This window comes from Bacillus rossius, chromosome 1 (assembly GCF_032445375.1).
Source record: "Bacillus rossius redtenbacheri isolate Brsri chromosome 1, Brsri_v3, whole genome shotgun sequence".
In the NCBI taxonomy this organism is placed as follows: Eukaryota; Metazoa; Arthropoda; class Insecta; order Phasmatodea; family Bacillidae; genus Bacillus; species Bacillus rossius.
Genome location: NC_086330.1, coordinates 340,573,038 through 340,600,295, shown reverse-complemented (window position 1 = coordinate 340,600,295; position 27,258 = coordinate 340,573,038). Strand labels below are relative to the sequence as shown.

The 27,258-nt window shown below is 39.0% G+C and overlaps 1 protein-coding gene across 12 annotated transcripts in view; it reads right to left on the bottom strand.

Annotated features, from left to right (window-relative positions):
- LOC134528123 (calcium/calmodulin-dependent protein kinase type II alpha chain) overlaps positions 1-27,258 on the bottom strand; it is a 349,589-nt gene that overhangs the window by 84,539 nt on the left and 237,792 nt on the right. The gene's annotated exons all lie outside the window — the stretch shown is intronic.

Below are 27,258 nucleotides of genomic sequence, written 5' to 3'. Positions count from 1 at the left end.
ACCAATTACTTTGTGACAAAATACTGCATTTCTAAAATGCACACACACACTTTTTTTAAAAAATCACATATTCATAGTTGGACCGTGAAGCTAACGGGGAAAATGCCTGCTAACAATGAGACAACAGGTTCTATCATCAGTATGGGAACAAATATTAAACGTGGCTTTTTAGATACTGTAAGTAGTCTTCCCACAATCCGTCATGTTCGGGAAATTGCAGGTGGCAAATGACTGAAAAAGCCGGGTTATCATGTGTTATCTCCACGACCACTGAATGCTAAGTTGTAGAGTAAATACATCTATAAGATGGTTTTTAGCAGGAGCATACACTGAATTTCATTTGGGGGGGGGGGGGGGGGGCAAGGGGTGGGATAGAATCAATTTTCTCACTATTTGATATTCAAATTCAAATTCTGATAGGAATAATATATATTTTTTTAAGGATTTCGGGAAACCTGGCCGAGATTTGGGGGGGGGGGGGGGGGGGGGGGGGGTAAGTGTATGACCCTGGTTTTGGCAGGAAATATTGTTTGCCAGGAACATAAGATAAATATTTCAACACAAATGCAGGTCATAACTAAAATAGCCTTCACAACCGACTGCTATGTTCTGGTGAAGAAATATGAAGCGCACCAATCACTCCTGAGAGATTCCGAACTGCGTCAAGCACTCCCAACTAATCCTGGGCCATGTAGAGCCCTTTCAACTAACACTTAGGTATGTGCATACTGTGAAAGGATTTTGGACCTTAGCTCAAAAATTATAGGTTTTTAGCTTAAGTTCACTTGGTTGGTTTAAATCTGTACATTCCTCGCTGGTGCCAGACCATTATAAGTTTACTGTAGTGTATTAAAGAATGTGAGTGGGCCATCGACTGCCTCCCAAACACATATGGATGCTTCTTTATTCTCATTAACAGAACTATTTTATCGGAAAAGTATTCATACACATAATCAGATAGCTTTTAAATACAATATGCTTCACATATTCACTTTAATTAGAATATGTATGGTCTATTATCCTGAAATGAAGTAGAACTACAGAAGTTTATGCTATCCAAATTGCAAAAACAGTGCTAAAATTAAATTTAAAAGAAATTAAATAATTACAAAATTATATGCTAAATAAAAAACTGAGATAAAAAAATAAATCAAAGCTAATATTAACTAAGAAATTTTCGGTGCAGCAAAACATCTGTGAACTACAATATCATGATGTAACTTCAACCCCAAAATCAAAGACTGCCACAGAAATTTTTGCAAAAGCCTGAAATCAACCCAATATTACTAGTATGTTGTTGTTTAAAATAAATGCAAAACGTTTAACATTAAGTACATAAATTTCACTGTGCATACTTTTATTCTGTTTATTCTGAGGTATGACAGAAAAGTTATGAATTAATTCTGATGAATTAAATGTAAGCACATAGCAAGATTACTGTTTATAAACAGGTAAATTACTTGAAGTAAAGCTATTTAATGAATGTACACATGTCTGCAATACTGGGATAAGATAAACAGAAATTGTTAAATGGGTTTCTGGATGTCTACTAGCAAAAATATATAAAAATAAAGTGTATATTAACTATCACTTTTTATACTCTTAGGAATGTAATATGTAATCAATATGCTGATTTGATCTCTTCGTAATTGAACTGCGATATGTTTGACTATAATCCCACACTACCACAATTTTTTTTATATTTTTATTATGTTGATTGTTTTTAAATACACTTAATGCATTCAATCATAGTATGTAAACAGACTAACATGAAATTTTGAGGTTGTCAGCATTTTTTTTGCGAATGATATTTGATAATTTAAGGCACAATTTATGTTGATATAAAAAGGCGCTTATCATTGCCTCTTTACCTCACCTTTGCATTTTTCTCACATTTTGTTACACTTTTAATATTTTAAAAATGTTTAAACTTATTTTTTTTTACAGTTGGTTATCTATTATTTAAGTCATTATTATTACGATGATTTTTCTATCTCTTTCGTATGATTTAGTTGTTTGCGTATATATTTTTTTTCCGTCTCTAACTTTTAAAGTTTAAATTTTTTTTCAGTAATTTCCATTTATAGCGATTTAGTTATTTAATATTGTACTGCATGGTTTATTTTTTCATTGACTGCTTAATGGAGCAGCGTGATGTTAGCTTTAGACCACTTTTGCTCGCCGTCTTGGGTATTGTTTCGCTGGAGCGCTGGACGGAGGCATGGAAACTGCGCCCTCGCTCAAAAAGGGGAAAGTTGCGTCCTGTGACGTTATTTGTTGTTCTCCCCCCCCTTCCGACCAAGATCTTGTTTGTTCCACCCCTCCCATGTGACTCACTCCGTGCGACCTTCGACGGTATACTTTTATTTTTACCCTCATCACCAGAGTGCTGCCCAAGTGAATGGACGTACATTCTGTGATGGAGCAAAATGACTAGAACCAAGACGGGCAAAAGGCAAGCAGTGGGCTTCGTTCAACGGATTTGAACATAGAATCAAGAAGAACAAAAATGGAAAAAAAAAAAAAAAATACTTATTCAATAGAAAGAGAGAAAATTTTACGAGGACAGTTATTAAACAAAATGGCACGAAATCATTAGTACAAACGATCATGAGTGTGAACCCGCACGTCTCCAAAACAAAAACTCGAAATTCTAACGAGTGGCAGCTAAGAAGAGAAGACGAGAAGGCAAAGAGCCTGGCTCTGAAACGAGTGCTCGAGACAGAAGTTCCTGCGTGCTTCTGCTTCAAACGCAGCCTGGACCACGTGAGACGCAAGCACAAGGCGATCAAGGTGACTCGGTGCCCATGGAGAATATTGCTTTGTCTTAAACTGACAGAAAAATTTTTCCTTTTAATAGACGGAGGAGTCGAACAGAGCATACTTTTTTTTCTCTTCTTTCTAGCTCTAAAGTCAGAGCAATGCTGCAGATTCGCGAACAGTACTAAATGAACGGAACATTCAAACTGTGCGGCAAGCAATTTTTCTCAACTCTACGCACAATTAATTCATGCATAACTCGGCTGTTCGGAGGATCAGACGAACATCGCTTCAGTACCGTTCGCTTTACTGACGACCAATTAAAAAAAACGGGGGGGGGGGGGGGGGGGGGGGGGGGGGGGAGATAGAAACGTACATCTCACTTTTTTTTTTTAAATATATAAATTAAGATTTGTTTCCCGGGATGATGATGATGATGATGATGATGATCTACTTCGAAGATGCCAACGTTTCTTCGCACCGTAAAAGGATGCAATTTGTACTTCAAATCGTGTTTATGGCGCCAGGTTCAAGACCTGGGATTGGTGCAGGTACACGAGCACGACGGAGAAGCAAGGCTTCACGCGCGCATGCGCGGCGGACCTGGCAATGATACCTCGAGAGGACGTTGGGGACGGAACGGCTCAAAATCCACCGTACGGCGCCGGGAGGACCGACTACTTTGTGCACCCACGGCTGCCAAATACAAACATCCCGGTCGATGCCCAGCACACGGCGGAGACACAAAGCGTCCAACAAACAATCCTTTCGACAGGTGGGACAATAAGCTAAAGGACAAAGTACACGTCAATCCAAAAGGTATATCTACACCCTTCTGAAGGCACTGAAGCAGGAAGCAGAACACACCGGTTACAAATATGATGGGAGCATCTCTCGGTTCGAAACAATCAAAGATAAGCGGCTGTACATAATACTGGACGAGCAGATTGCCAAAGCACTGCACACATATACAGAACAAGTACGCCCTTGGACTTCGCCGAGTGTTTGAAGAGTCTGGCCTTTATTCGAAAAATGGAATGCGGAAGTCACAAGCAACGTAGAAAAAGTATAACAAAAATTTTAAAAAGAATAAAAAAACGTACTAATGACAAAGGACATATCTAGCTTCCTAACTGAATATAACAAATAATCAACTTAAAAAAACCGACTTCAAAATACACAAAAGTAACATAAGTTCACTAAAAAGCAAAAACATTAATGTTTTATACACCAATTTAATACTTAGCTGTTTTGCAGATTATTTTAATTAGGTACTTATTATTTATTATGTCATTCAGTAGTATAGGATAGCCGGTCCGAGATCTGGCTTCTGGCTGAGGTGCCGAGGTGCCGGTCCACCATCTTGGATTTGTGACGTCACGGCGGCAAAAATTCCTCAAAAATGACTCAAAATGACTCAAAATTTCCCCGTTTTAAGAAAAAATTTCCCGTTTTCGAGGGAAAAATTCCCGTTTCGAGGGAAAATTTCCCGTTTTATTCCTCAAAAATCCCAACGGCTAGAAATGTCCTGATAGAGGCTTAAGCATCCTTAACTCAAGCCTCAGTTAAGCCTCTATCAGGATGTGACCTTGACCTTTGACCTTGACCCCGACGGCCATCTTGGATCCACCATCTTGGATGACATCATTTCGTTTTCTCGAACATTCCGGCATTGTGTTATCCACCATTTTGAATTATGACGTCACCGTTGCAATTTCCGTTACGACCGCCATCTTTAACTTTTTTATTCATTATCCGATTTTAACGAAATTTTTTTTTAAATTATAAAAAAATTTAAATAATATAAATTTAATAAAATATTTATAAAAAACAAACATTAACGACACGGAGCTCGGAGTCCTCGGTTCGAACCCGACAGAGGCAAAAAAATTAAAAAATGACGACCGATCCTTCCCCTGCGGTGGACGCAGGCATACTGACTCCCTCCACTTTTTTTTCAAAGCATAAATATATCGTCAGGTAGTATGACGTCATGTCCGCCATCTTGTCCTCGTCTGCTGGAAGCCATCATCAGTGTATCGTCGGCGAGAGTGCGCTGACGCCATGTTAGTTTAATTCTTATCCGCTAGAGTGCAGTAATCATTTATTATTGCTGTGACACCAGACATCTTGTCATTTGGCCGCCATCTTGAAAATCCATGATTATTTAGCTAGAAATTCGGGAAAAATTCCAAAATTCATTAAATAAATTTGTAATCTATATACTGATCGATTAGGTCGACTAAGGTCCTTGGTACGATCTAGGACGATGCAAAAAAATTAAATATAACATCAATTTAACATAATAGTAACAGGTTCGAGGAATTAAACACCACAAGTTCTTTTACAAACATAATATTTATTACATAATTTCTATTCTACTACAGGATCATTTGCGAAAGCCAGCAATCTTATAATCATTTAGTTCCGCAGCGGTGTGAAATGACTAATTCTTAGCTCCAATCGGTTTATACTAGACAGAGTCCAGCCAGAACCATTACAGACATAGTCCACCTCTTCTTGACAGAGTTTCTGGATACCGTTTTTAACAGTTTGCTTCACATCGTTAGAACTGTAAATTACTGCAGCCGATGTCTTGAATGCACACTTCTTAACTTTGTCATCGAACGGATATGGCTTTTCATATATACAGTACAACCACAAGTTATATTTCAAAGGTCCGTTTGTTGCTACATCATCAGTAAGCTGATTGATTATCTTCTGTCTGATATCGTCAAGAAAATTACAAATGTCCTTCAACTCACCGAACATATTTAGATAATAGTAGTCTTTCAACGTTCCACGAAATGCAGACTGCGTCAAGTAGAAGCCATTATCGTTCACTTGTAATGCGCCGAACACAGTGTTAGGTTTATTTTCCTGTTCAGACGTCATACCAATCGGTTGCTGCACATCGGTTTTCTTGCTTGTACGCTCACGAGCCTTCAACCTAAACCGAGGAGTCGAAATTTCTGCAGGTAGTTCAGCAGTAGGCACACGGACTTCACCTTTACAGTTTTTCGCATGTCGACGCAAATTATCAATTCTAGTAAACCATTCATGGCACTCATCACATCGAAACTTCATGCGAGATGGATTCTTCGTGCATTTGCTCTGCTCATGTCTTCGTGCATCATGAGCAAATGCGAACGACGTATCACAGTAGCTGCAAGGATACCGTGGTGATGAAGACGAACCTTTCAGACCCGATCCAGATACTGACGTTGCCGCAGTAGTACCATTTCCAGGCATTCTCTTATGCACATCGATGCATCGTTGTTGCGACGAAACCTTTACTTTCTGCCGCACAGCAGGACCTTTGCATGCCTTCATGTGCGTTTTCATATTATCTTTTTCTGGCAAACTGCTTATGACATTTCTTACAAACAAACATTTTACGATATAGGTTCTTGACACATTCGCTCCTCTCGTGTCGCCGAGCATTGCTATTGTTTGAGAAATTCTTGTCACAGTAACGACATCGATGTTCGTTAGTTGACGATTCGCCATCCGTTGAAGTCTCCATCGAGGGTGAAACAGCGTTCGTCGAGGTTTCCTGTACAGTCAGCACTACCGGCATTAAAGTCTCTTCTGCTGGTGGTATCACATCTGTTGAAATCCCCTCCAATGTTGACGTCATCGTTACCAACGGGATCTGCTCCTTCTCCGTCGTAGCTGTCGATAAGGTTCCCGTAGTCGATGGTACAACCTCCGAGTTCAACGTTAAAGACGGTAAAGATGCCATCGAGTTCGCAAGAACAGGTAATTACGCGATTTATGCACCAGATTAAACAATCTAGGTGATCCTTACACCGCCGTCGTCAGAAACAAACTGAGCGTCCTGCTGTCTAGGACTCGCTTATATACATGCACCGGATGGAATAATACGCTAGTCAAATCAAGAACAATTTATTATAATACTAGAGTCAAAACAACATTAAAAAATAGAAGCACCATCAAAAAAAAAGGAAGCACACTTGGAAGCACCGACAACGAAAAGGCAGCACATTTGGAAGCACCGACAACGAAAAAGGCAGCACCATCATCGAAAAGACCGCACATTTGTCATTGGCTCCAATATTCATTGGCTCCAATATTCATTGGCTCCAATATTCATTGGTTCCATCAGTCTATTGATTCTATCAGTCTAGTGACTCCAACAGTCATTGACACCAACGACCTTTTTCTTCATCAGCTCCAATGATATTTGGCTAGAATGCTACGAGTCTAAGAGACCATGAGGCTACAATTCTACGAGTGTACAAGACTCCTCCAACTACCTTCAAGTGTATAAAGCTCCAAATGCTCCAACAGCTCCAACACGCAATGTACGCGCAATACATGTAATTTACACACAATAAATGTAATGATTACACAGTACACACACACAGGAAACGGAACGTACACACAGTACACACAGGAAACGGAACGTACACACAGTACACACAGGAAACGGAACGTACACACAGTACACACAGGAAACGGAACGTACACACAGTACACACAGGGAATGGAACGTACACACAGTACACACAGGAAACGGAACGTACACACAGTACACACAGGGAACGGAACGTACACACAGTACACACAGGAAACGGAACGTACACACAGTACACACAGGAAACGGAACGAACACGTAATATTCACGCAATTGACACACATTACACGCAGAGTACACGCAATTTACGCAAAGTACACCCAATGTACGCAATGTACGCAATATATATGTAATGTACACACAATGACTACGCTTCGTTCGCGCAGGACAAGCATTTAATGAAAACGAAGCACGTTTGGACGGAAATTCTATAAAACGAAAGCTCATTTAACGAAAAGGAGGCGCATTCTCTCGTTCATTCAACTTGGTAGGATACGATTTTCAATGATAAGTTAGGATATAATCTCTCCATCAGTCTATGAATCCAACAGTTTATATTTCCATTAGCCATCGACTCCAACAGTCATTGACTCCAACAGTCATTGGCTCCAACAGTCATTGCCTCCAACAGTCATTGTCTCCAACGGCCTTTTGGTTCATCAGCTCCAATGATATTTGGTTAGAATGCTACGACTCTAAGAGACTATGAGACTACAATTCTACGAGTGTACAAGACTCCTCCAACTACCTTCAAGCGTACAAAGCTCCAACTACTTCAGCAGCATTATGTTATAATAGTACAAGGCTACTTGACTACGAAGCTACAAGTCTACATGGCTCCAATTGAGGCATCTGTCTTCGTCTGAATTTTCTCTTTGACTCCAACTCCGCCCGCCAGCATCTCTTCGATCTGCACCTCGATTATGTTATAATAGTACAAGGCTACTTGACTACGAAGCTACAAGTCTACATGGCTCCAATTACGGCATCTGTCTTCGGCTGAATTTTCTCTTTGGCTCCAACTGCTACAGCAGCATTATGTTATAATAGTACAAGGCTACTTGACTACGAAGCTACACATCTACAAGGCTCCAATTATCACATCTGTCTTCGTCAGCATTTTCTCTTTTGCTCCCACTGCTCCAACAGCATTATGTTATATGATTCCATGGATACTTTGTTACGTAGCTACAGGTCTACGAGGTTCCAATGCATCATGTTTACGAAGCTTCCAGAACACAGGGTTACGAGACTGCGAGGCTACAGGACTACGAAGCTTCCAGGACACGAGGCTACATGGCTACGAGACTACATGACTCTAACTGATTACAATAGCACCACTCAGTGGTGAGAGTTAGGTTATCTCATGCAAAAGTACTTTATGCATGTAGTTCTGCTTTTCAACAACAGATGTCGCCACATGTTGCTTGCAGGTAAATAATATTTAGTTCTTTTATGCGGGATGCGGGATGCTCACTAACGATCGCAAAAGAAGGATGGCTTCGCTAGACTCCAAGGAAAAGGAAGTTCGTCTTGCATGTTGGTGCTCCACAGATGTCTCATGGCGTAATATTAATTTGACTGAGTAATGATATTTGTCAATTCCACCTGATAAAAATATTGCAAGTTTTGATTAAGTAGCAGAAATTCACTAATTAAATATAACCTTAAATAAATTAACATGACTCATTACATAGAAAAAATCCTTCATGAAGAGATCAATTGCTCATCTGTAACCAGAAGCACTTGCAGAAAACCATCAAAATATTGCCAAGTATAATCAGGAGCACACGGAGAAAACTATCATAATATTGTCAAGAATAAACGGGAGCACACGGAGAAATCCACCATAATATTGACAAGAATAATCAGGAGCACACGGAGAAAACTACCATAATATAGTCAAGAATAAACGGGAGCACACGGAGAAAACCATAAAAATATTGACAAGAATATTCAGGAGCACACGGAGAAAACCGCAGCAAGTTTTCTTTGATATCATTATATTTCAGGAAAAAAATAATACTAAAAAATAAAAATAAATTAATAAAAAAATTGAAAAAAATAAAATAAAAAAATACATAAAATTCTGGCTTGTACTAGAACTCTATCTTTGTTCAACAATGAGAAGTTCACAAGCTAGCAGAATTTTATGTATTTTTTTATTTTATTTTTTTCAATTTTTTTATTAATTTATTTTTATTTTTTAGTATTATTTTTTTCCTGAAATATAATGATATCAAAGAAAACTTGCTGCGGTTTTCTCCGTGTGCTCCTGAATATTCTTGTCAATATTTTTATGGTTTTCTCCGTGTGCTCCCGTTTATTCTTGACTATATTATGGTAGTTTTCTCCGTGTGCTCCTGATTATTCTTGTCAATATTATGGTGGATTTCTCCGTGTGCTCCCGTTTATTCTTGACAATATTATGATAGTTTTCTCCGTGTGCTCCTGATTATACTTGGCAATATTTTGATGGTTTTCTGCAAGTGCTTCTGGTTACAGATGAGCAATTGATCTCTTCATGAAGGATTTTTTCTATGTAATGAGTCATGTTAATTTATTTAAGGTTATATTTAATTAGTGAATTTCTGCTACTTAATCAAAACTTGCAATATTTTTATCAGGTGGAATTGACAAATATCATTACTCAGTCAAATTAATATTACGCCATGAGACATCTGTGGAGCACCAACATGCAAGACGAACTTCCTTTTCCTTGGAGTCTAGCGAAGCCATCCTTCTTTTGCGATCGTTAGTGAGCATCCCGCATCCCGCATAAAAGAACTAAATATTATTTACCTGCAAGCAACATGTGGCGACATCTGTTGTTGAAAAGCAGAACTACATGCATAAAGTACTTTTGCATGAGATAACCTAACTCTCACCACTGAGTGGTGCTATTGTAATCAGTTAGAGTCATGTAGTCTCGTAGCCATGTAGCCTCGTGTCCTGGAAGCTTCGTAGTCCTGTAGCCTCGCAGTCTCGTAACCCTGTGTTCTGGAAGCTTCGTAAACATGATGCATTGGAACCTCGTAGACCTGTAGCTACGTAACAAAGTATCCATGGAATCATATAACATAATGCTGTTGGAGCAGTGGGAGCAAAAGAGAAAATGCTGACGAAGACAGATGTGATAATTGGAGCCTTGTAGATGTGTAGCTTCGTAGTCAAGTAGCCTTGTACTATTATAACATAATGCTGCTGTAGCAGTTGGAGCCAAAGAGAAAATTCAGCCGAAGACAGATGCCGTAATTGGAGCCATGTAGACTTGTAGCTTCGTAGTCAAGTAGCCTTGTACTATTATAACATAATCGAGGTGCAGATCGAAGAGATGCTGGCGGGCGGAGTTGGAGTCAAAGAGAAAATTCAGACGAAGACAGATGCCTCAATTGGAGCCATGTAGACTTGTAGCTTCGTAGTCAAGTAGCCTTGTACTATTATAACATAATGCTGCTGAAGTAGTTGGAGCTTTGTACGCTTGAAGGTAGTTGGAGGAGTCTTGTACACTCGTAGAATTGTAGTCTCATAGTCTCTTAGAGTCGTAGCATTCTAACCAAATATCATTGGAGCTGATGAACCAAAAGGCCGTTGGAGACAATGACTGTTGGAGGCAATGACTGTTGGAGCCAATGACTGTTGGAGTCAATGACTGTTGGAGTCGATGGCTAATGGAAATATAAACTGTTGGATTCATATACTGATGGAGAGATTATATCCTAACTTATCATTGAAAATCGTATCCTACCAAGTTGAATGAACGAGAGAATGCGCCTCCTTTTCGTTAAATGAGCTTTCGTTTTATAGAATTTCCGTCCAAACGTGCTTCGTTTTCATTAAATGCTTGTCCTGCGCGAACGAAGCGTAGTCATTGTGTGTACATTACATATATATTGCGTACATTGCGTACATTGGGTGTACTTTGCGTAAATTGCGTGTACTCTGCGTGTACTGTGTGTCAATTGCGTGAATATTACGTGTTCGTTCCGTTTCCTGTGTGTACTGTGTGTACGTTCCGTTTCCTGTGTGTACTGTGTGTACGTTCCGTTCCCTGTGTGTACTGTGTGTACGTTCCGTTTCCTGTGTGTACTGTGTGTACGTTCCATTCCCTGTGTGTACTGTGTGTACGTTCCGTTTCCTGTGTGTACTGTGTGTACGTTCCGTTTCCTGTGTGTACTGTGTGTACGTTCCGTTTCCTGTGTGTACTGTGTGTACGTTCCGTTTCCTGTGTGTACTGTGTGTACGTTCCGTTTCCTGTGTGTACTGTGTGTACGTTCCGTTTCCTGTGTGTACTGTGTGTACGTTCCGTTTCCTGTGTGTACTGTGTGTACGTTCCGTTTCCTGTGTGTACTGTGTGTACGTTCCGTTTCCTGTGTGTGTGTACTGTGTAATCATTACATTTATTGTGTGTAAATTACATGTATTGCGCGTACATTGCGTGTTGGAGCTGTTGGAGCATTTGGAGCTTTATACACTTGAAGGTAGTTGGAGGAGTCTTGTACACTCGTAGAATTGTAGCCTCATGGTCTCTTAGACTCGTAGCATTCTAGCCAAATATCATTGGAGCTGATGAAGAAAAAGGTCGTTGGTGTCAATGACTGTTGGAGTCACTAGACTGATAGAATCAATAGACTGATGGAACCAATGAATATTGGAGCCAATGAATATTGGAGCCAATGAATATTGGAGCCAATGACAAATGTGCGGTCTTTTCGATGATGGTGCTGCCTTTTTCGTTGTCGGTGCTTCCAAATGTGCTGCCTTTTCGTTGTCGGTGCTTCCAAGTGTGCTTCCTTTTTTTTTGATGGTGCTTCTATTTTTTAATGTTGTTTTGACTCTAGTATTATAATAAATTGTTCTTGATTTGACTAGCGTATTATTCCATCCGGTGCATGTATATAAGCGAGTCCTAGACAGCAGGACGCTCAGTTTGTTTCTGACGACGGCGGTGTAAGGATCACCTAGATTGTTTAATCTGGTGCATAAATCGCGTAATTACCTGTTCTTGCGAACTCGATGGCATCTTTACCGTCTTTAACGTTGAACTCGGAGGTTGTACCATCGACTACGGGAACCTTATCGACAGCTACGACGGAGAAGGAGCAGATCCCGTTGGTAACGATGACGTCAACATTGGAGGGGATTTCAACAGATGTGATACCACCAGCAGAAGAGACTTTAATGCCGGTAGTGCTGACTGTACAGGAAACCTCGACGAACGCTGTTTCGCCCTCGATGGAGACTTCAACGGATGGCGAATCGTCAACTAACGAACATCGATGTCGTTACTGTGACAAGATTTTCTCAAACAATAGCAATGCTCGGCGACACGAGAGGAGCGAATGTGTCAAGAACCTATATCGTAAAATGTTTGTTTGTAAGAAATGTCATAAGCAGTTTGCCAGAAAAGATAATATGAAAACGCACATGAAGGCATGCAAAGGTCCTGCTGTGCGGCAGAAAGTAAAGGTTTCGTCGCAACAACGATGCATCGATGTGCATAAGAGAATGCCTGGAAATGGTACTACTGCGGCAACGTCAGTATCTGGATCGGGTCTGAAAGGTTCGTCTTCATCACCACGGTATCCTTGCAGCTACTGTGATACGTCGTTCGCATTTGCTCATGATGCACGAAGACATGAGCGGAGCAAATGCACGAAGAATCCATCTCGCATGAAGTTTCGATGTGATGAGTGCCATGAATGGTTTACTAGAATTGATAATTTGCGTCGACATGCGAAAAACTGTAAAGGTGAAGTCCGTGTGCCTACTGCTGAACTACCTGCAGAAATTTCGACTCCTCGGTTTAGGTTGAAGGCTCGTGAGCGTACAAGCAAGAAAACCGATGTGCAGCAACCGATTGGTATGACGTCTGAACAGGAAAATAAACCTAACACTGTGTTCGGCGCATTACAAGTGAACGATAATGGTTTCTACTTGGCGCAGTCTGCATTTCGTGGAACAAGAAGGACTACTATTATTTAAATACGTTAGGTGAGTCGAAAGACATTTGTAATTTTCTTGACGATATCAGTCAGAAGATAATCAATCAGCTTACTGATGATGTAGCAACAAACGGACCTTTGAAATATAACTTGTGGTTGGACTGTTTATATGGAAAGCCATATCCGTTCGATGACAAAGTGAAGAAGTGTGCATTCAAGACATCGGCTGCAGTAATTTACAGTTCTAACGATGTGAAGCAAACTGTTAAAAACGGTATCCAGAAACTCTGTCAAGAAGAGGTGGACTATGTCTGTAAAGGTTCTGGCTGGACTCTGTCTAGTATAAACCGATTGGAGCTAAGAATTAGTCATTTCACACCGCTGCGGAACTAAATGATTATAAGATTGCTGGCTTTCGCAAATGATCCTGTAGTAGAATAGAAATTATGTAATAAATATTATGTTTGTAAAAGAACTTGTGGTGTTTAATTCCTCGAACCTGTTACTATTATGTTAAATTGATGTTATATTTAATTTTTTTGCATCGTCCTAGATCGTACCAAGGACCTTAGTCGACCTAATCGATCAGTATATAGATTACAAATTTATTTAATGAATTTTGGAATTTTTCCCGAATTTCTAGCTAAATAATCATGGATTTTCAAGATGGCGGCCAAATGACAAGATGTCTGGTGTCACAGCAATAATAAATGATTACTGCACTCTAGCGGATAAGAATTAAACTAACATGGCGTCAGCGCACTCTCGCCGACGATACACTGATGATGGCTTCCAGCAGACGAGGACAAGATGGCGGACATGACGTCATACTACCTGACGATATATTTATGCTTTGAAAAAAAAGTGGAGGGAGTCAGTATGCCTGCGTCCACCGCAGGGGAAGGATCGGTCGTCATTTTTTAATTTTTTTGCCTCTGTCGGGTTCGAACCGAGGACTCCGAGCTCCGTGTCGTTAATGTTTGTTTTTTATAAATATTTTATTAAATTTATATTATTTAATTTTTTTTATAATTTAAAAAAAAATTTCGTTAAAATCGGATAATGAATAAAAAAGTTAAAGATGGCGGTCGTAACGGAAATTGCAACGGTGACGTCATAATTCAAAATGGCGGATAACACAATGCCGGAATGTTCGAGAAAACGAAATGATGTCATCCAAGATGGTGGATCCAAGATGGCCGTCGGGGTCAAGGTCAAAGGTCAAGGTCACATCCTGATAGAGGCTTAACTGAGGCTTGAGTTAAGGATGCTTAAGCCTCTATCAGGACATTTCTAGCCGTTGGGATTTTTGAGGAATAAAACGGGAATTTTTCCCTCGAAAACGGGAAATTTTTTCTTAAAACGGGGAAATTTTGAGTCATTTTGAGTCATTTTTGAGGAATTTTGAGGAATTTTTGCCGCCGTGACGTCACAAATCCAAGATGGTGGACCGGCACCTCGGCACCTCAGCCAGAAGCCAGATCTCGGACCGGCTATCCTATACTACTTCATTCATAATTGTTTTATAATTTCGAAGTCGGTGCCAAGAAAAAAAGAAAAAAAGCGCGTGTTACGCTGTACTCGCGATAGAAGTGAAATTTCCCTGGCATTTAAAACCCCAACAAAAAATGTATACTGTTGTATACTAATGTATACTGGTTCCATCTTCATATCTCTTTGGCCGATACGTATTCTCTGCCCTGTTCGCGTTACAAACGTTTCGCAAAAACGTTTCACGAAAATATTGCATTAAATATCGACATTGAAATTTTAATCTCATCGCGCCTAAAGAAGTTTCAATTCAAAAGTACACTATAATTGTTAGCAATAGTCACTAAATTTCAAAGACTGTTTAAAATCAGCTTCAATGCTAGCTAGGAAATATTGTCGCTAGGAACGCAGGCATAGTGGTTGCCATGATTTCCAGACAGGAGGCCAACTGTAGAAAATTAAATGCTACTTAAACTTTGAAACTTATGTTTTTGCCTGATTCTATAATATTTTTGACACTTATATTATATGTCTTTTTATCACAAGCAATTTATGCTAAAGGACTGTAGGTGTCGGAATTTATTCAAACATTTAATTATGATTCAGCACTTGGTCATTAAGAATATATTGCGTGCCATTATAATTTGGTTGCTGAATAACCTTGTATTTAATTTGTATAAAGCAGAAAACGATGGCTGTTCCTTTCATATAATGGTATATATGTTTGTTGTATTAGTCAGTAAATATAATATGTATTTCAGCATCTATATCAATTCACCATAAAGCCGTGTATTTATTTTGCTGTTTTTGTATGTGTGCGCCTTCAATAATATTTTGTGCGCAACTTATCTGCTTTACCATTTTCGTTTTGAATACTCTGCTCTTTTTCTTTTAAGACTCTGAATTTCGGGAGAATCTCTGTTTTGAAAAGATTTTCCGTCCGGCCATGTAAGGGTCGGTGCTTTAACTTCTACAGCCTTCGACAATGGTTTGAATTTGGTGGTCATTTTCGTCCTTTCAGTCTGTAAATGTTTTGGTTTGAAAACCCAGATGCAACATAAATGTGTTACAAAGAATCAAAAAGAAACGCAACCAGACAAGTTGGAGTCGATGCCGCTACCCGCACAACAGCTGTGATTGCCGGGATGCATAAAGCACAGGCTACTTACCACACAGCAGAAGGCTTTGAGAACATTAAAAATATCCCATCACTAAACACTTGACGCTCTCAATCGTATATTACATTATCCCGCGGGGCGAGACCAGCAGATAAGGTTATATTATCTCCGTATATTGTTAGCTCGGTGACAAAGACAAGCCGGCAAGTTTAAAGCAAAATGCATTATTTTGGAGGAACATATTCTATAAATATATATATATATATATATATATATATATATATATATATAGGCTTTGTTTATTTTAAAAAGCGTGAAAGCTTGTGTTTTAATTCGCAACAATAGCATGCCACATATCTTCACAAGAAATACTGCATCAAGTAAGGTTATGATTCATCCAGCATACCCATAATTTTACCAGTGACACATGAGTTGTGTCAAGACGGGAGGTTATGTTAAGCCTCACTAGTAAAGCTGGCGATGCTGTTCAACAAATTCTGATAGTCTGCGCAGTTTCACGTGACACACACATCGGGAAAGTGCCATGTGTTTCAAGGACGTTCATTTTTAAGAGCATACGTATCATTCACGGAGTAAAACATTTTACACTGTGATACCTACACTGATTCGTAAAGGATTTTTTTTTACACAGAAATATTACTGCGATATTAAAAAAGAAGGAACTTTTTATAGCTTCGACATTGAAGAAAAATTTTTAGAGGCATCACATAATATTTTCACAATAAACATTGTGCAGAAAATTGTATGATAACAACAGAAAAAAGAACTTCAAGTGCTTATTAGTTGTAGCAACACTTGGTGGTCTCTAATAAAGGAACACGCAAGGTATAACCGTAAAAATTACACCATAAAAAAGGATTTATAAACGAAGATGTTAACGACACATCAGTAAGGAATAAGTGTTAAACTTCATTTCAACAAAAAAAAAATTCCATTATTAACATGGCAAATATTTTACACAGCCACTCCATGGCTGAGACTGTGACTACAAAATTACTCTGCTGCTAATGCAAATTATTTGGCAGGATGTATGTTTGCAAAACATTTTTGTGGTGACTTCAAAACTTTTTTTTTTCAGTGCAGTGACGCAATAACACTCAATGTCACCGTTTGGTACTTTTCAGCTAAATATTTGCTATTTTTTTAGAACACTGTTTTACTTGTATACACACACGTGTGTGTGTATATCTACATACACGTGTATATATATACCTGATTCATGTTGATATATATCTATATATCTATATATAATCTGCTTCACGTTGATGATTGGCTCTTGAAACGCCCCTGACGCCCCTGAGCCGATTATAAACAAGGAATAAAAGTGGTTACCCGCTAACCCAATCACGCGTGAACCGCCAAAGTATGTGACCTCGTTATCGACCAACGAGCACTCAAAAACAGGCTTGATCATGCACAGGCAAGTTGAGTCTGTTCCCCGAGTGAAATGAATCCGCGAAATAAAGAGCGGTCCCTGCCCACTGCATGGGTGTGTTGGAAGTATGTTTATACAATGTGTAGGGAAGTGATGCTCCCAGATGGTCGGATAGGACGGTCTAGTTCGTGATGTCGGAGAGACGCATGCCGTGGGATTCGGGCGATGATTCCGACGATGATATTCTGCTTGCTCTCACATAACGCGAAAGGAAAAAAGAAATTGGTTCGTGAATTTAATTTAAAAACAAAAGAATTTGAAGAATTCACATCATTGATGAAGCAGTTGCTTGTGAGGACGAAACCAAATGCACGGATTATTTCAAGATAAATTCAACTCAGTTTGACACCATTCCCTTGGAATCAAATCTCAGGCACTGTCCTGCATATCCCGCCTTCTATATTCTTCCATCGATTTATTCCATAAACATGGATATTTTCGTAATATTTCAACTAAATTTTCCGTCCACTTGATTATTTAAAGCACGATACTGAGAGAAATTAAACTTCATAAAAAGCAATAGCATACAAGTACAGCACAATTCCGCGCGAAAATACACAAAAGATGTTTTTTTTTTGTTTATCTGCGCATGCGCGAAGTCAGCGACGTATTGTAAAAATAGTCGAGAACCAAACACCTGGCGGCTTCGCTAACATATCGAACAAAGCGAACATAGCGAACATAGTGCCCTGTGTGGCCGTAGTTTAAGACATCTGTGCCGGAGCAATATACGGCAATATCGCACAGAAATTTTTTTTTCTGTACTTTCACAAAATATTCTAAAATAACCAGTTGCCAAGAAATAGTTTGTAGTACCCCAAGATATATATAGTAAATTTCTAAAAAAAAAAAACACGACTACGGTTATTTTTTCCACATTTTTACGAAAATATAAACAAAATTTTATATTTCAATTGATGTTTCTTTCAACCATAATTTTTTTTAACATGGAAAATATAATCGAATACTCAATAATTGAAGGTTTTTTTTATCATGCTCATTAATGTGGGCAGTTTTAACACCGGAAAGCTATTCAGGGAACGGTTTACAAATAACTTTAACTATTGGAGGCGCTGGAACAACACAAAGCATAAGTGCCCGGGTGATAATCCGAATAACTATTTAGTATAGTGATGCAGTTGTTTTCATGTAAATGTACAAATGTACAAATATATAAAATTTCACATGAGTAGAGACCGGAAAAATTCTCGGATTCATGTCGTGATAGGCTGAAATTCAAACATGTGTACAATTCTGCTGGTTCTGCTATTGGCTCGCAGTTTAACTGGAGCTCTCTGGGCCAATGAGAGACTATCGACCAAAGAAGCGTCGAATCACAAGCTACCCAGTGGAGACGCCTCACAATTTAGTACCCAATGAACACGCGTATTTTCTTGAGATGTGCAGAGGATAATGGAGGCTAGCCTAGAGGTCATTGAATCCGCGAATTTTTCCGGTCCCTACACGTGAGTATTTCTGTTCCGTTGACACGGCAGAGCCGACAAGCCTCGGCGCGCAGCGAGGGTGGTGGGAGTGGGGGCAGGTGGGGTTAAGGGGGAGCTAACCCCCTCGACTGGATGTGCATTAGAGAAGCTCTCGGGGATAGAGACTTGCTACAAAGACGGCGGCCGACTTCCCCGGAGGGCTGGTGCGCGCAGGGGCCGCGACGCCTGCTAATTGGCACTGCACAGCTGTAATTGGCTGGGAGAATCAGTGGTGGGAGGGGGAGGGGGAGATGAGCTCCCTCCGCCCACCCCACAGCTGCTCCGCAGCCCACGCAGTTGTGCAAGTACACTCCCGTCAGACACACTCGGCGCTTCTCCGACAATAACTGCACTTCACGGAAATTATTACCTATACTATAATAGCTAGGGGCATGCAGATTTCGCGAAAAGATTTCGAGACTCGATGAAAGTTAAAACACTGTAGTACAGTCTGTATTTCGTGATTGGGTGAGTTTCTCCCAGGTACATATCGATTGTAACAACACCAATCACAGCGATTCAGTGCCAAAGTAAACGCCTCCTGAGTGGCTCCGTAAAATAAGGCAACGACTTCCTTCGCAGACGGCCACCAATCACAAGGGAGAAAACGCTGGTGCGGGTATACCTTTTTGCAGTCTAATAAGTGTTCAGATCTTTTCGCGAAAAATGCCTGCCCCTAATAATAGCTCGTGATTTTGCATGTGGGTTTTTCAATAATCCACAATAAAAGATACTTAATGGATTCTATGAGCTTAAAGGCAAATTTTTATGACATTCGTAGCATGTACTAAAAGCATAAAATCACGTGGTTACAGTTTTGGGTAAACCGTTCGTATGTAGCCTTCGTCCTAGAACCTTAATAGTTAGTATATCATTCATTAAATCAATAAAAATTAGGTTTTCCAGGTTTTTTTTTAGAAAACACACATGGTCTGATATAACTAATTTTATTTTCGTTACTATTATTTCAGGGATTTTCCTGTAAATTTTACACGATAGCACTTTCTCATTTTATGTTCAGCCTCGAATTTTCTCAACAGATATTTACTAAATATTATCTAACGACGGTAAACCAATCACGCAATTATTCATAGTAATGATTTACTTGAGTTAACTTTCAAAGCTCGAAAATAAACAGTTTTGCAAGAATCAAGAGAGAAGATTCCGGACCCAACGATAAATGCGAGAGAGCTAGTGGAATAACATTCAAAAGAAAATCCTTCAGTTAATATTTTCCACCAGAAAAGTACCATAACCAACTCTGTGTATTAGACCGAGCCATAAAATGTTGTTAATGTCTTTGAAGGAAATTTTTTACTGTATTTACACAATACAATAATTTAAAAATACCTTTATGCAGTTAATTTTTATTTTGCGCTAGATGTATTCAACACTTTATCAACTATTTGTAAAAAAAAAAAATAAATAAATGCCAGGCAAATATTTTAAACTGAAATTTGTAAATTGACTAGTTACGTCGTAGTCACTAACTAAGTTGTTAAAATAAACCTTTAATTAACCAAGAATACTTATTACAAACTACCCAGGGATATTCGTAAATGTACGGTTAGGGCCATGCATTTTTCGCGAAAAGATTTCGAGGCCACCTGTGTGTCGAAACGCTGTAGCATCGTCTGCGTGTTCCGTGATTGGTTGGCTTTCTTACAGGTGCGTGTCTGCTGTCGTCACACGAATCAAAAGCCATTCAGTGCAGGAAGACAACACGCCCTGGCTGGCCCGGACAATTAGGGCGGCGGCCTCTCCTGAAGATGGCTGCCAATTTACAGGAAACAATAGCTAGCAAGGGCCTACTTTTTCGTAGTCCAATCGGCGGTCAGATTTATTCGCGAAAAATACCTGCCCTGTGTACGAGAAATGTGTTCGCTTTTGTTGAACATGAATCCGCCAGAATAATTTTGTTATATTTTTAAGCAACATTCCAAAAAAGTAGCAAAAACGCTCCTGTATCTTCCACGCGTGTGTGTTTACTCTGTTTACTACGAAACACAAAATTTGGCTTTCTGAATCCAGCGTACTCATTAGAAGATTCAGTCAACTAGAAATAAACAAACAACTCTCCGTTTATTCGTTGAAAAGTCTGTGAATTTACTTGCAATGACTAACAGTGGAGAAGTCAATTTTAATGGAACCAAAGATGAAACTAAACAAGTATTATGAACAACACAACGACGACAGTACGGTCAAAAAAAATATTATTCAACCTCTAAATATTTTTGATTTTAGGAATTTTTCCATGACAATCAGTGCAAAACTGCAATGGCGTATGTCCAAAAATAAAACTGCATTAAATCAACATTCCCCATTGCATGAATCATTTTAAGAACGTTATGGAGAAGTTAATTTCTCATGTGCACCATTTTTCGTAATTATTATTCATAATATGGACTAATAAAAATGTGCGTGAGTCAGTACTCGCCAGAGATGTGTAACATCTATCCTCGGTAACGAGCAAATGCACGTATTATTATGTCGCAAATACACTTATAATACGAAACTCAGACACGGTAATTAACGTAGAATTCTTTAAAATAATGCAGAGTGTGATAAATATAAGCAATTGTGTTTTCAGCTACATTTCTGGGCGTGAATCACACGTAGTTTCCGCACACGCCACTAGAGTTCGCTGCCGGAGCAGCTACGTCGACTGGAATCATTTGATTAGCAGACCTAAATTTTTTTAAAAATCTAATGAAACAGCTCCGATAAAAGCAGAAAAGACTTGAAAAAAATACTGAACCCCTGCTTCGGACCTGATATTCGGCAAGGAATTTTATTGAAATACTTTCCATCTTGTTAAAATTCATTAGACAATTAGTACCTACAATAAAGTTTCCCCTTTGTATTTGTGAACTTTATTTCGCACCATTTGCCACATGTGGCAGCACCGTAGTTACACATTTCCGTTCCATACGACTTCCGTTACATTTACAAAATTATTGCTATCAAAGCCGTATACCGGAGCTAAAATTGTACACATCAAAAATAAGTTCCCACATGACGCATGAAGCAAAGCCCTTCTACCCGGGTACACATATACGCCATGGTATACAGAGTTTCACTCTCGCTACTTATAAAAAAAACTGTTCAAAGATATATGAGTGGTGCCTGTTTACGAAAAGTATTTAAGAATGTGTCGAGGTCGTAATGTCTGCTCTGTTTCTGAATTTCTTTCAGAAACTGTTTTTTTTTTTTTTTATGAATATAATATTACAGATTCTCGACAGAGCCATAGGTACGTGAATTACACCTACATTTCTACTACAATACGACGTTACGGTCGCCTTTCAAAGTCCCGCAGTTGCCATTTCTACGACGAGAAGACAATGCTCCAGTTCAGTGGTTTGCGCTTAGAGGCGACAGCGCACCACAATCACCAGCAAGCGTCGTGCCTATCATATCCTGCCTAACCCAAACACACCCCAGGCTAGACAGACCCCGTATAATAGCGCTTCTCCAATGATCCAAACATTTAGAAACTGCAATGTTTAAAAATGATACTTACCAGAAATTGACTGCGTCTTACATGATTTCTGCACCTTAGAGCAAACAGTGTTAAGTTCATATTTTCTTCTTCTTCAATTTTTGCTCCATTGCATATTACATCTGAAATGTTGGTTTTCTATCAAACCATACCATTGAAACTCAAAAATATTTTTATAGGGTATTTGTCGAGAATAGAGCACAGGTTCAAGTATTTAGTTGAGCCAGACAAACGTAAGTACAGTTATAATGTTGTGTATCCGTGTTTGTTGTAAAACGTCCTTCATTCGGAAGATATTATTCGTAAGTTCCATCTTGCCGGCAACAGGCATATGGAGGTTGATGGAAAACACAGTATTATTGAAAGAGCGGTATTATTCACTCTCCTGTAAAGTTTACCAACTGTGACTTAGACTCGTTTGGTTTTGAGGTACAGATTTATGATTTGTAGCTATGGCGTTGTTTAGTTTCTTTTATAATACAGTAAATGTGTTTTAGTCTGTACAAAATTGTACAAATATATTGGACTTGTGGGTTTTTTCCCTGTGAAGCCATATTTTTTGTATACGCCCTATATTTATTATATAAGTAAGATAACTGAATGAAAAAGGCACCATAAAATATTATGTATGTTTTGTAATGACTGTTCGTATAATATCTTTAATAATATTAAAGAGAAAACATAAAACAAAAGTATGCATGTATGTTTTACTATTCATCTACTTCAAAAATACTTAATCGTGATTCGTTTTAAACATAAGAAGGGTAATAAAAGTAGAGTTTCCCATAAAACAATGCCATTATGTCATTATGGCATAAAAATATGCAAACTAAACCATAATAATATTAAATGACTTTTAGATAAAGAATCGTGAGTTTAAGAAGTGAGTTTCAGCTCTATCTTCAAAGGAAACACCAATATTATTAAAATAAAAATTATGTCCCATTATTTTTTTTAATAATTTACCTTGGTTTATTTGAAATAAAATATATAACTTCAATTTATGTTTTTTTTAAATTTAAAAGTTATACATACGTACACAGAAAAAAAGTCAAAGCCAAAAAAATCCAGAAAGGTTGTTCATGTAAGCCTGAAACACAAACAAGAGCTTGGAGTTGGAAACACGTACCATGTAATCAATGCTCTGATATCGGTTACAAATAACAGGCGCAGTAATCAATAAGTCGATGACCTAGTTATCAGGGGCATGTAATATGCATGGTCAACAATAGTAACCCCCTCGTTATTTTTTACTGCGGTGGTAATTTATTTTAAAACGCAAAGAATTGTGAAACAAACCTTTAAAAAAATTAATTTCGTAATAAAATCACAATGAAAAACGTGCCCTTGAACGACTGGCGTAAAAAATATTTGAACGACGATTTTCAGAGGTGTATGGCTCCAGAAATTTAGAAATACAACCAATTTGATTCAAAGGCCTGAAATATCGAACGTAAAAAAATATATATATATATATAATTATATATATAGTGTACCGTTCGTGCATTTTCGAAATTAAAAAAATAAATAAATTTAATGAAGCATCATCCAAGTCAAGAATAATGCCTGAGATTTTTCAGAAACCGCATATCCCGCCACCAATTCTATTTAAAAACCCGACTTCACCCAAGTGTAGACTGCTAAGGGGAAACGACTGTACCGAGTTACAAACTGCGGCGTTATTATTTAAACCCGGCTGCCCAAACCGCCAATCAAGTGAGTTACTCAGCCAGACTCCCTGATTGGGCGGTGACGCCTCGCAGGGTGGTTGCGGCAGGAGAAGAGGAAGGGGGATGGAGATGGAGGGGAAGGCAACCTACAAAATGGCCGTCGCCGGATATCTGAAGAGCGGATGTGAAACGTTTACGAACGTGAGCCGTTAACGGCGAGCAAAAAGACGGCTAGCAAAAAAACGGCTCAAAAAGCATTCGTGTGTTTTCAGAGCGCCTTTTCCACTACTCGACGATGAATACCACTCAAATAAATGAAGGGTTCGTTGTTCCAGATGACTGGATCTTCGTATGAAGAACGCCAGATACGAACTTCCCATCTCTGTGTTCCTTTGTAAACAGGGCAAACAGGCACGTGGAAGGAAGCAGATTTTTCCTTTAGACTTAACTTAATTTTTATTAGTTAATGTTCAGAGTAATATATCCGCCAATTTATACGGAGGTTCCTGGCTAGTTTGTAACCTGTCTTCTTCAAAAATTTAAGGTTGAAAAATTTTTTTTATCACAGCGATACTCAAACATTCCCACGTAACAAATAATGTCAAAGGACGGACAGAAAATAAGTTATTACAAGACAATGCAAGTAATTCGATAAGTGTACAGATAGTTTTCAGAAAGTAATTCGGCAAGTGTACCGATAGTTTCGTTACCTATAATTTTCTTTACTCTTTGATGAAGTCATCGCCGCAACCCTAATTGTAACTAAGCTTCACTTCAGTAATTATTATCTATACTAATATTATAAAGCTGAAGAGTTTGTTTGTTTGAACGCGCTAATCTCAGGAACCACTGGTCCGATTTGAAAAACTCTTTCAGTGTTGGATAGTAAATTTATCGAGGAAGGCTATAGGCTATATTAAATTATCAATAACATTAGGGATCCTTACTAAAAGTCCAATTTAGAATCAAATGCGTTGGAGGGGGTTAGATACAACATGCAGTACACGCACGAAGTGTGTGTTGCAGGCGCTAGAAGTTTATTAAGCGAAATACCACTCACTGACTCACTCATCACGAGATCTCTAAAACTATACACCCGATTGACTTGAAATTTAGCATAGTTACTCATTTTGTGATGCCGACGCTCACTAAGAACGGATTCTGCGGAAATCCGATCCCAAGGGGAGTTTCGGGGGCGTAATATATCAAAATTTCCAGATTTTGGTAGGAAATCACCATGGCAACGACTGTTGCTTTGTTGATGCTTCATTCGTCTCTATGACAACGACTATTTCATTGTTAGTGCAGTCCTCATCACCGTTGCAATTTTGCGGGTACTTTAAATATCAAAAATTGCCCTTTTTTTCAAGTAGGTATATATATTTTACAGACTTGAAACTTCACAGTAATGTTCCTTATGTTACGCAGGATGACATTTTCCGAAAATTAGATCCTATGGGTGGTTAAAACCAGGCAACAGTGGGTACTTTGTCTGCATGAGAACAGGATTTTGCATTGTTCATGCCTTCTGCGTCTCCATGGCAACGGGCATCGCGCGGCAGTGGCATACCCACAAGGAGGGGCATTTATAATGAGCGGCGCAAGAGTGATCTGCCTGTAGACTGCCGAAGCGAAGTACGGGTACATCAGTTGTACGTTGCGTGCACGAGTCGGGAAACCATCGGTGCTATTCATTTTCTCTCCGGTACATTATACAGCATTGTAATAAATTTTCACTGAATGTTTTTTATTTACCATTACTGTAAATGGGAGATGGGGCTTAATTTTTTTCTATTAGTATAGCCGTGCGAAGCGGGATCGGGCAGCTAGTTAGCTATATAATTGATGGTCACATATAAACTAGTTTGTTGACGTTTTTAATTACTGGCGTTGTCAACTATCTTTCTTGAAAAAAAAAAGTAACTTGCATTGCAGCCAACGCCCAGGAACATCCATCAGTAATATAATTTATGCGCGTAATAAAAATACGCGTCAAACGAACGCGGTATCAAGTTTAAGCTAAATATTAGATTTTAGACTTTAATAAATTCTCATTCCTTTACAGTAACGAACTAAAGCATACCTTGTTGATAAGTTTCAAAAACACAAAGTTTTTAAAAAGCTAAAGAAGTTTTCAGCTACACGAGCTTATTGACCGAGATTTCTTCGTATGAAAAGCTGACACACAAAATATTTCAAACGTGTCATTAAGTTTCTTTCTTTCCGTAATAAATAAATAAAAATCTATGATTCCGTAGCTCGACTTCTAAACCAGTAGTAACTACGGAATATCCGTAATGCTTGGCAGCAATGAACATAAAACATAATTAAAACAAAACAAAACATTGCACTGATAGATGTGAAACTATACACTAGCAATATTGATGAATCGGTATAATAAAAATCACTGTAGATTTTCACAGCAGGAATGAGGATTTCGGTTTAGTGCAAGCGCGGCTGTTTTCGTAACTCGGAAAACAGTTTACCTTTCGGTCGCCCGCTGAAATGCGGTCCACCACGCCCCGCAGACACAAGGCCGGAGATCTTTAACATCGCCACATGCAAGAAACACATTCCTTCCGAAGCGCACGCGAGAGTTGAGACCCGGAACAACTCCGCGGCGAACAACACAATGGCGTGTCACACGACACGTCCCTTCCCTGCAGCCGCGGCTTGATTGAGGCTCGGGTTCACACGACAAGTAGATTGTTTTATTGATGTTTGGCATCTTGGCTCTCAGTGTAGGGCATTCGGTGTAGGGTTGGGGGGGGGGGGGAGTTTCGCGAATGGGACTGAATTCGCATGGAACGGAAAAGTGTAACCACGGTGCTGCCATCTGTGGTGGATGGCGCGAACCAAAGTTCACACAGTCAAAGGGCAACTTTGTAGTAAGTTATTACCTGTTTGATGAATTTTAACAAGATGAACAGTATTTTAATGAAATTCCTTATCGATAATCAGGTCCAAAGCCGGGTTCGAGAGTTTTCAAGTTTTTTTTCCCGCTTTTATCGGAGCCGTTTCACTATATAGTTTTAAAATTTTGTCTGCAAATCGAATGATTCTACAGTCGACGCAGCTGCTCCAGCAACTAATTCTAGCGGCGGGTGCGGAAACTACGTGTGATTCGCGCCCAGAAATGTAGTTGCAAACACAATTGCTTATATTTATCACACTCTGCATTACTTTAAAGAATTCTACGTTAATTACCGTGTCTGAGTTTCGTATTATAGATGTATTTGCACCATGCGAACACATGAATTTGCTCGTTACACATCTCTGGCGAGTACCCCGTTTTTTTTCTTGCCAGTACTATTATTCGAGGAATTATTGTGTATATTTATTCCAATAGCTTTCTTATATCTCTTAAAAGGTTACATAAGTGACCATATGAAACCTCGCGTGACTTTTAACACTTATGAGATATTTAGTGAATCTATATGGGGAAAATGTG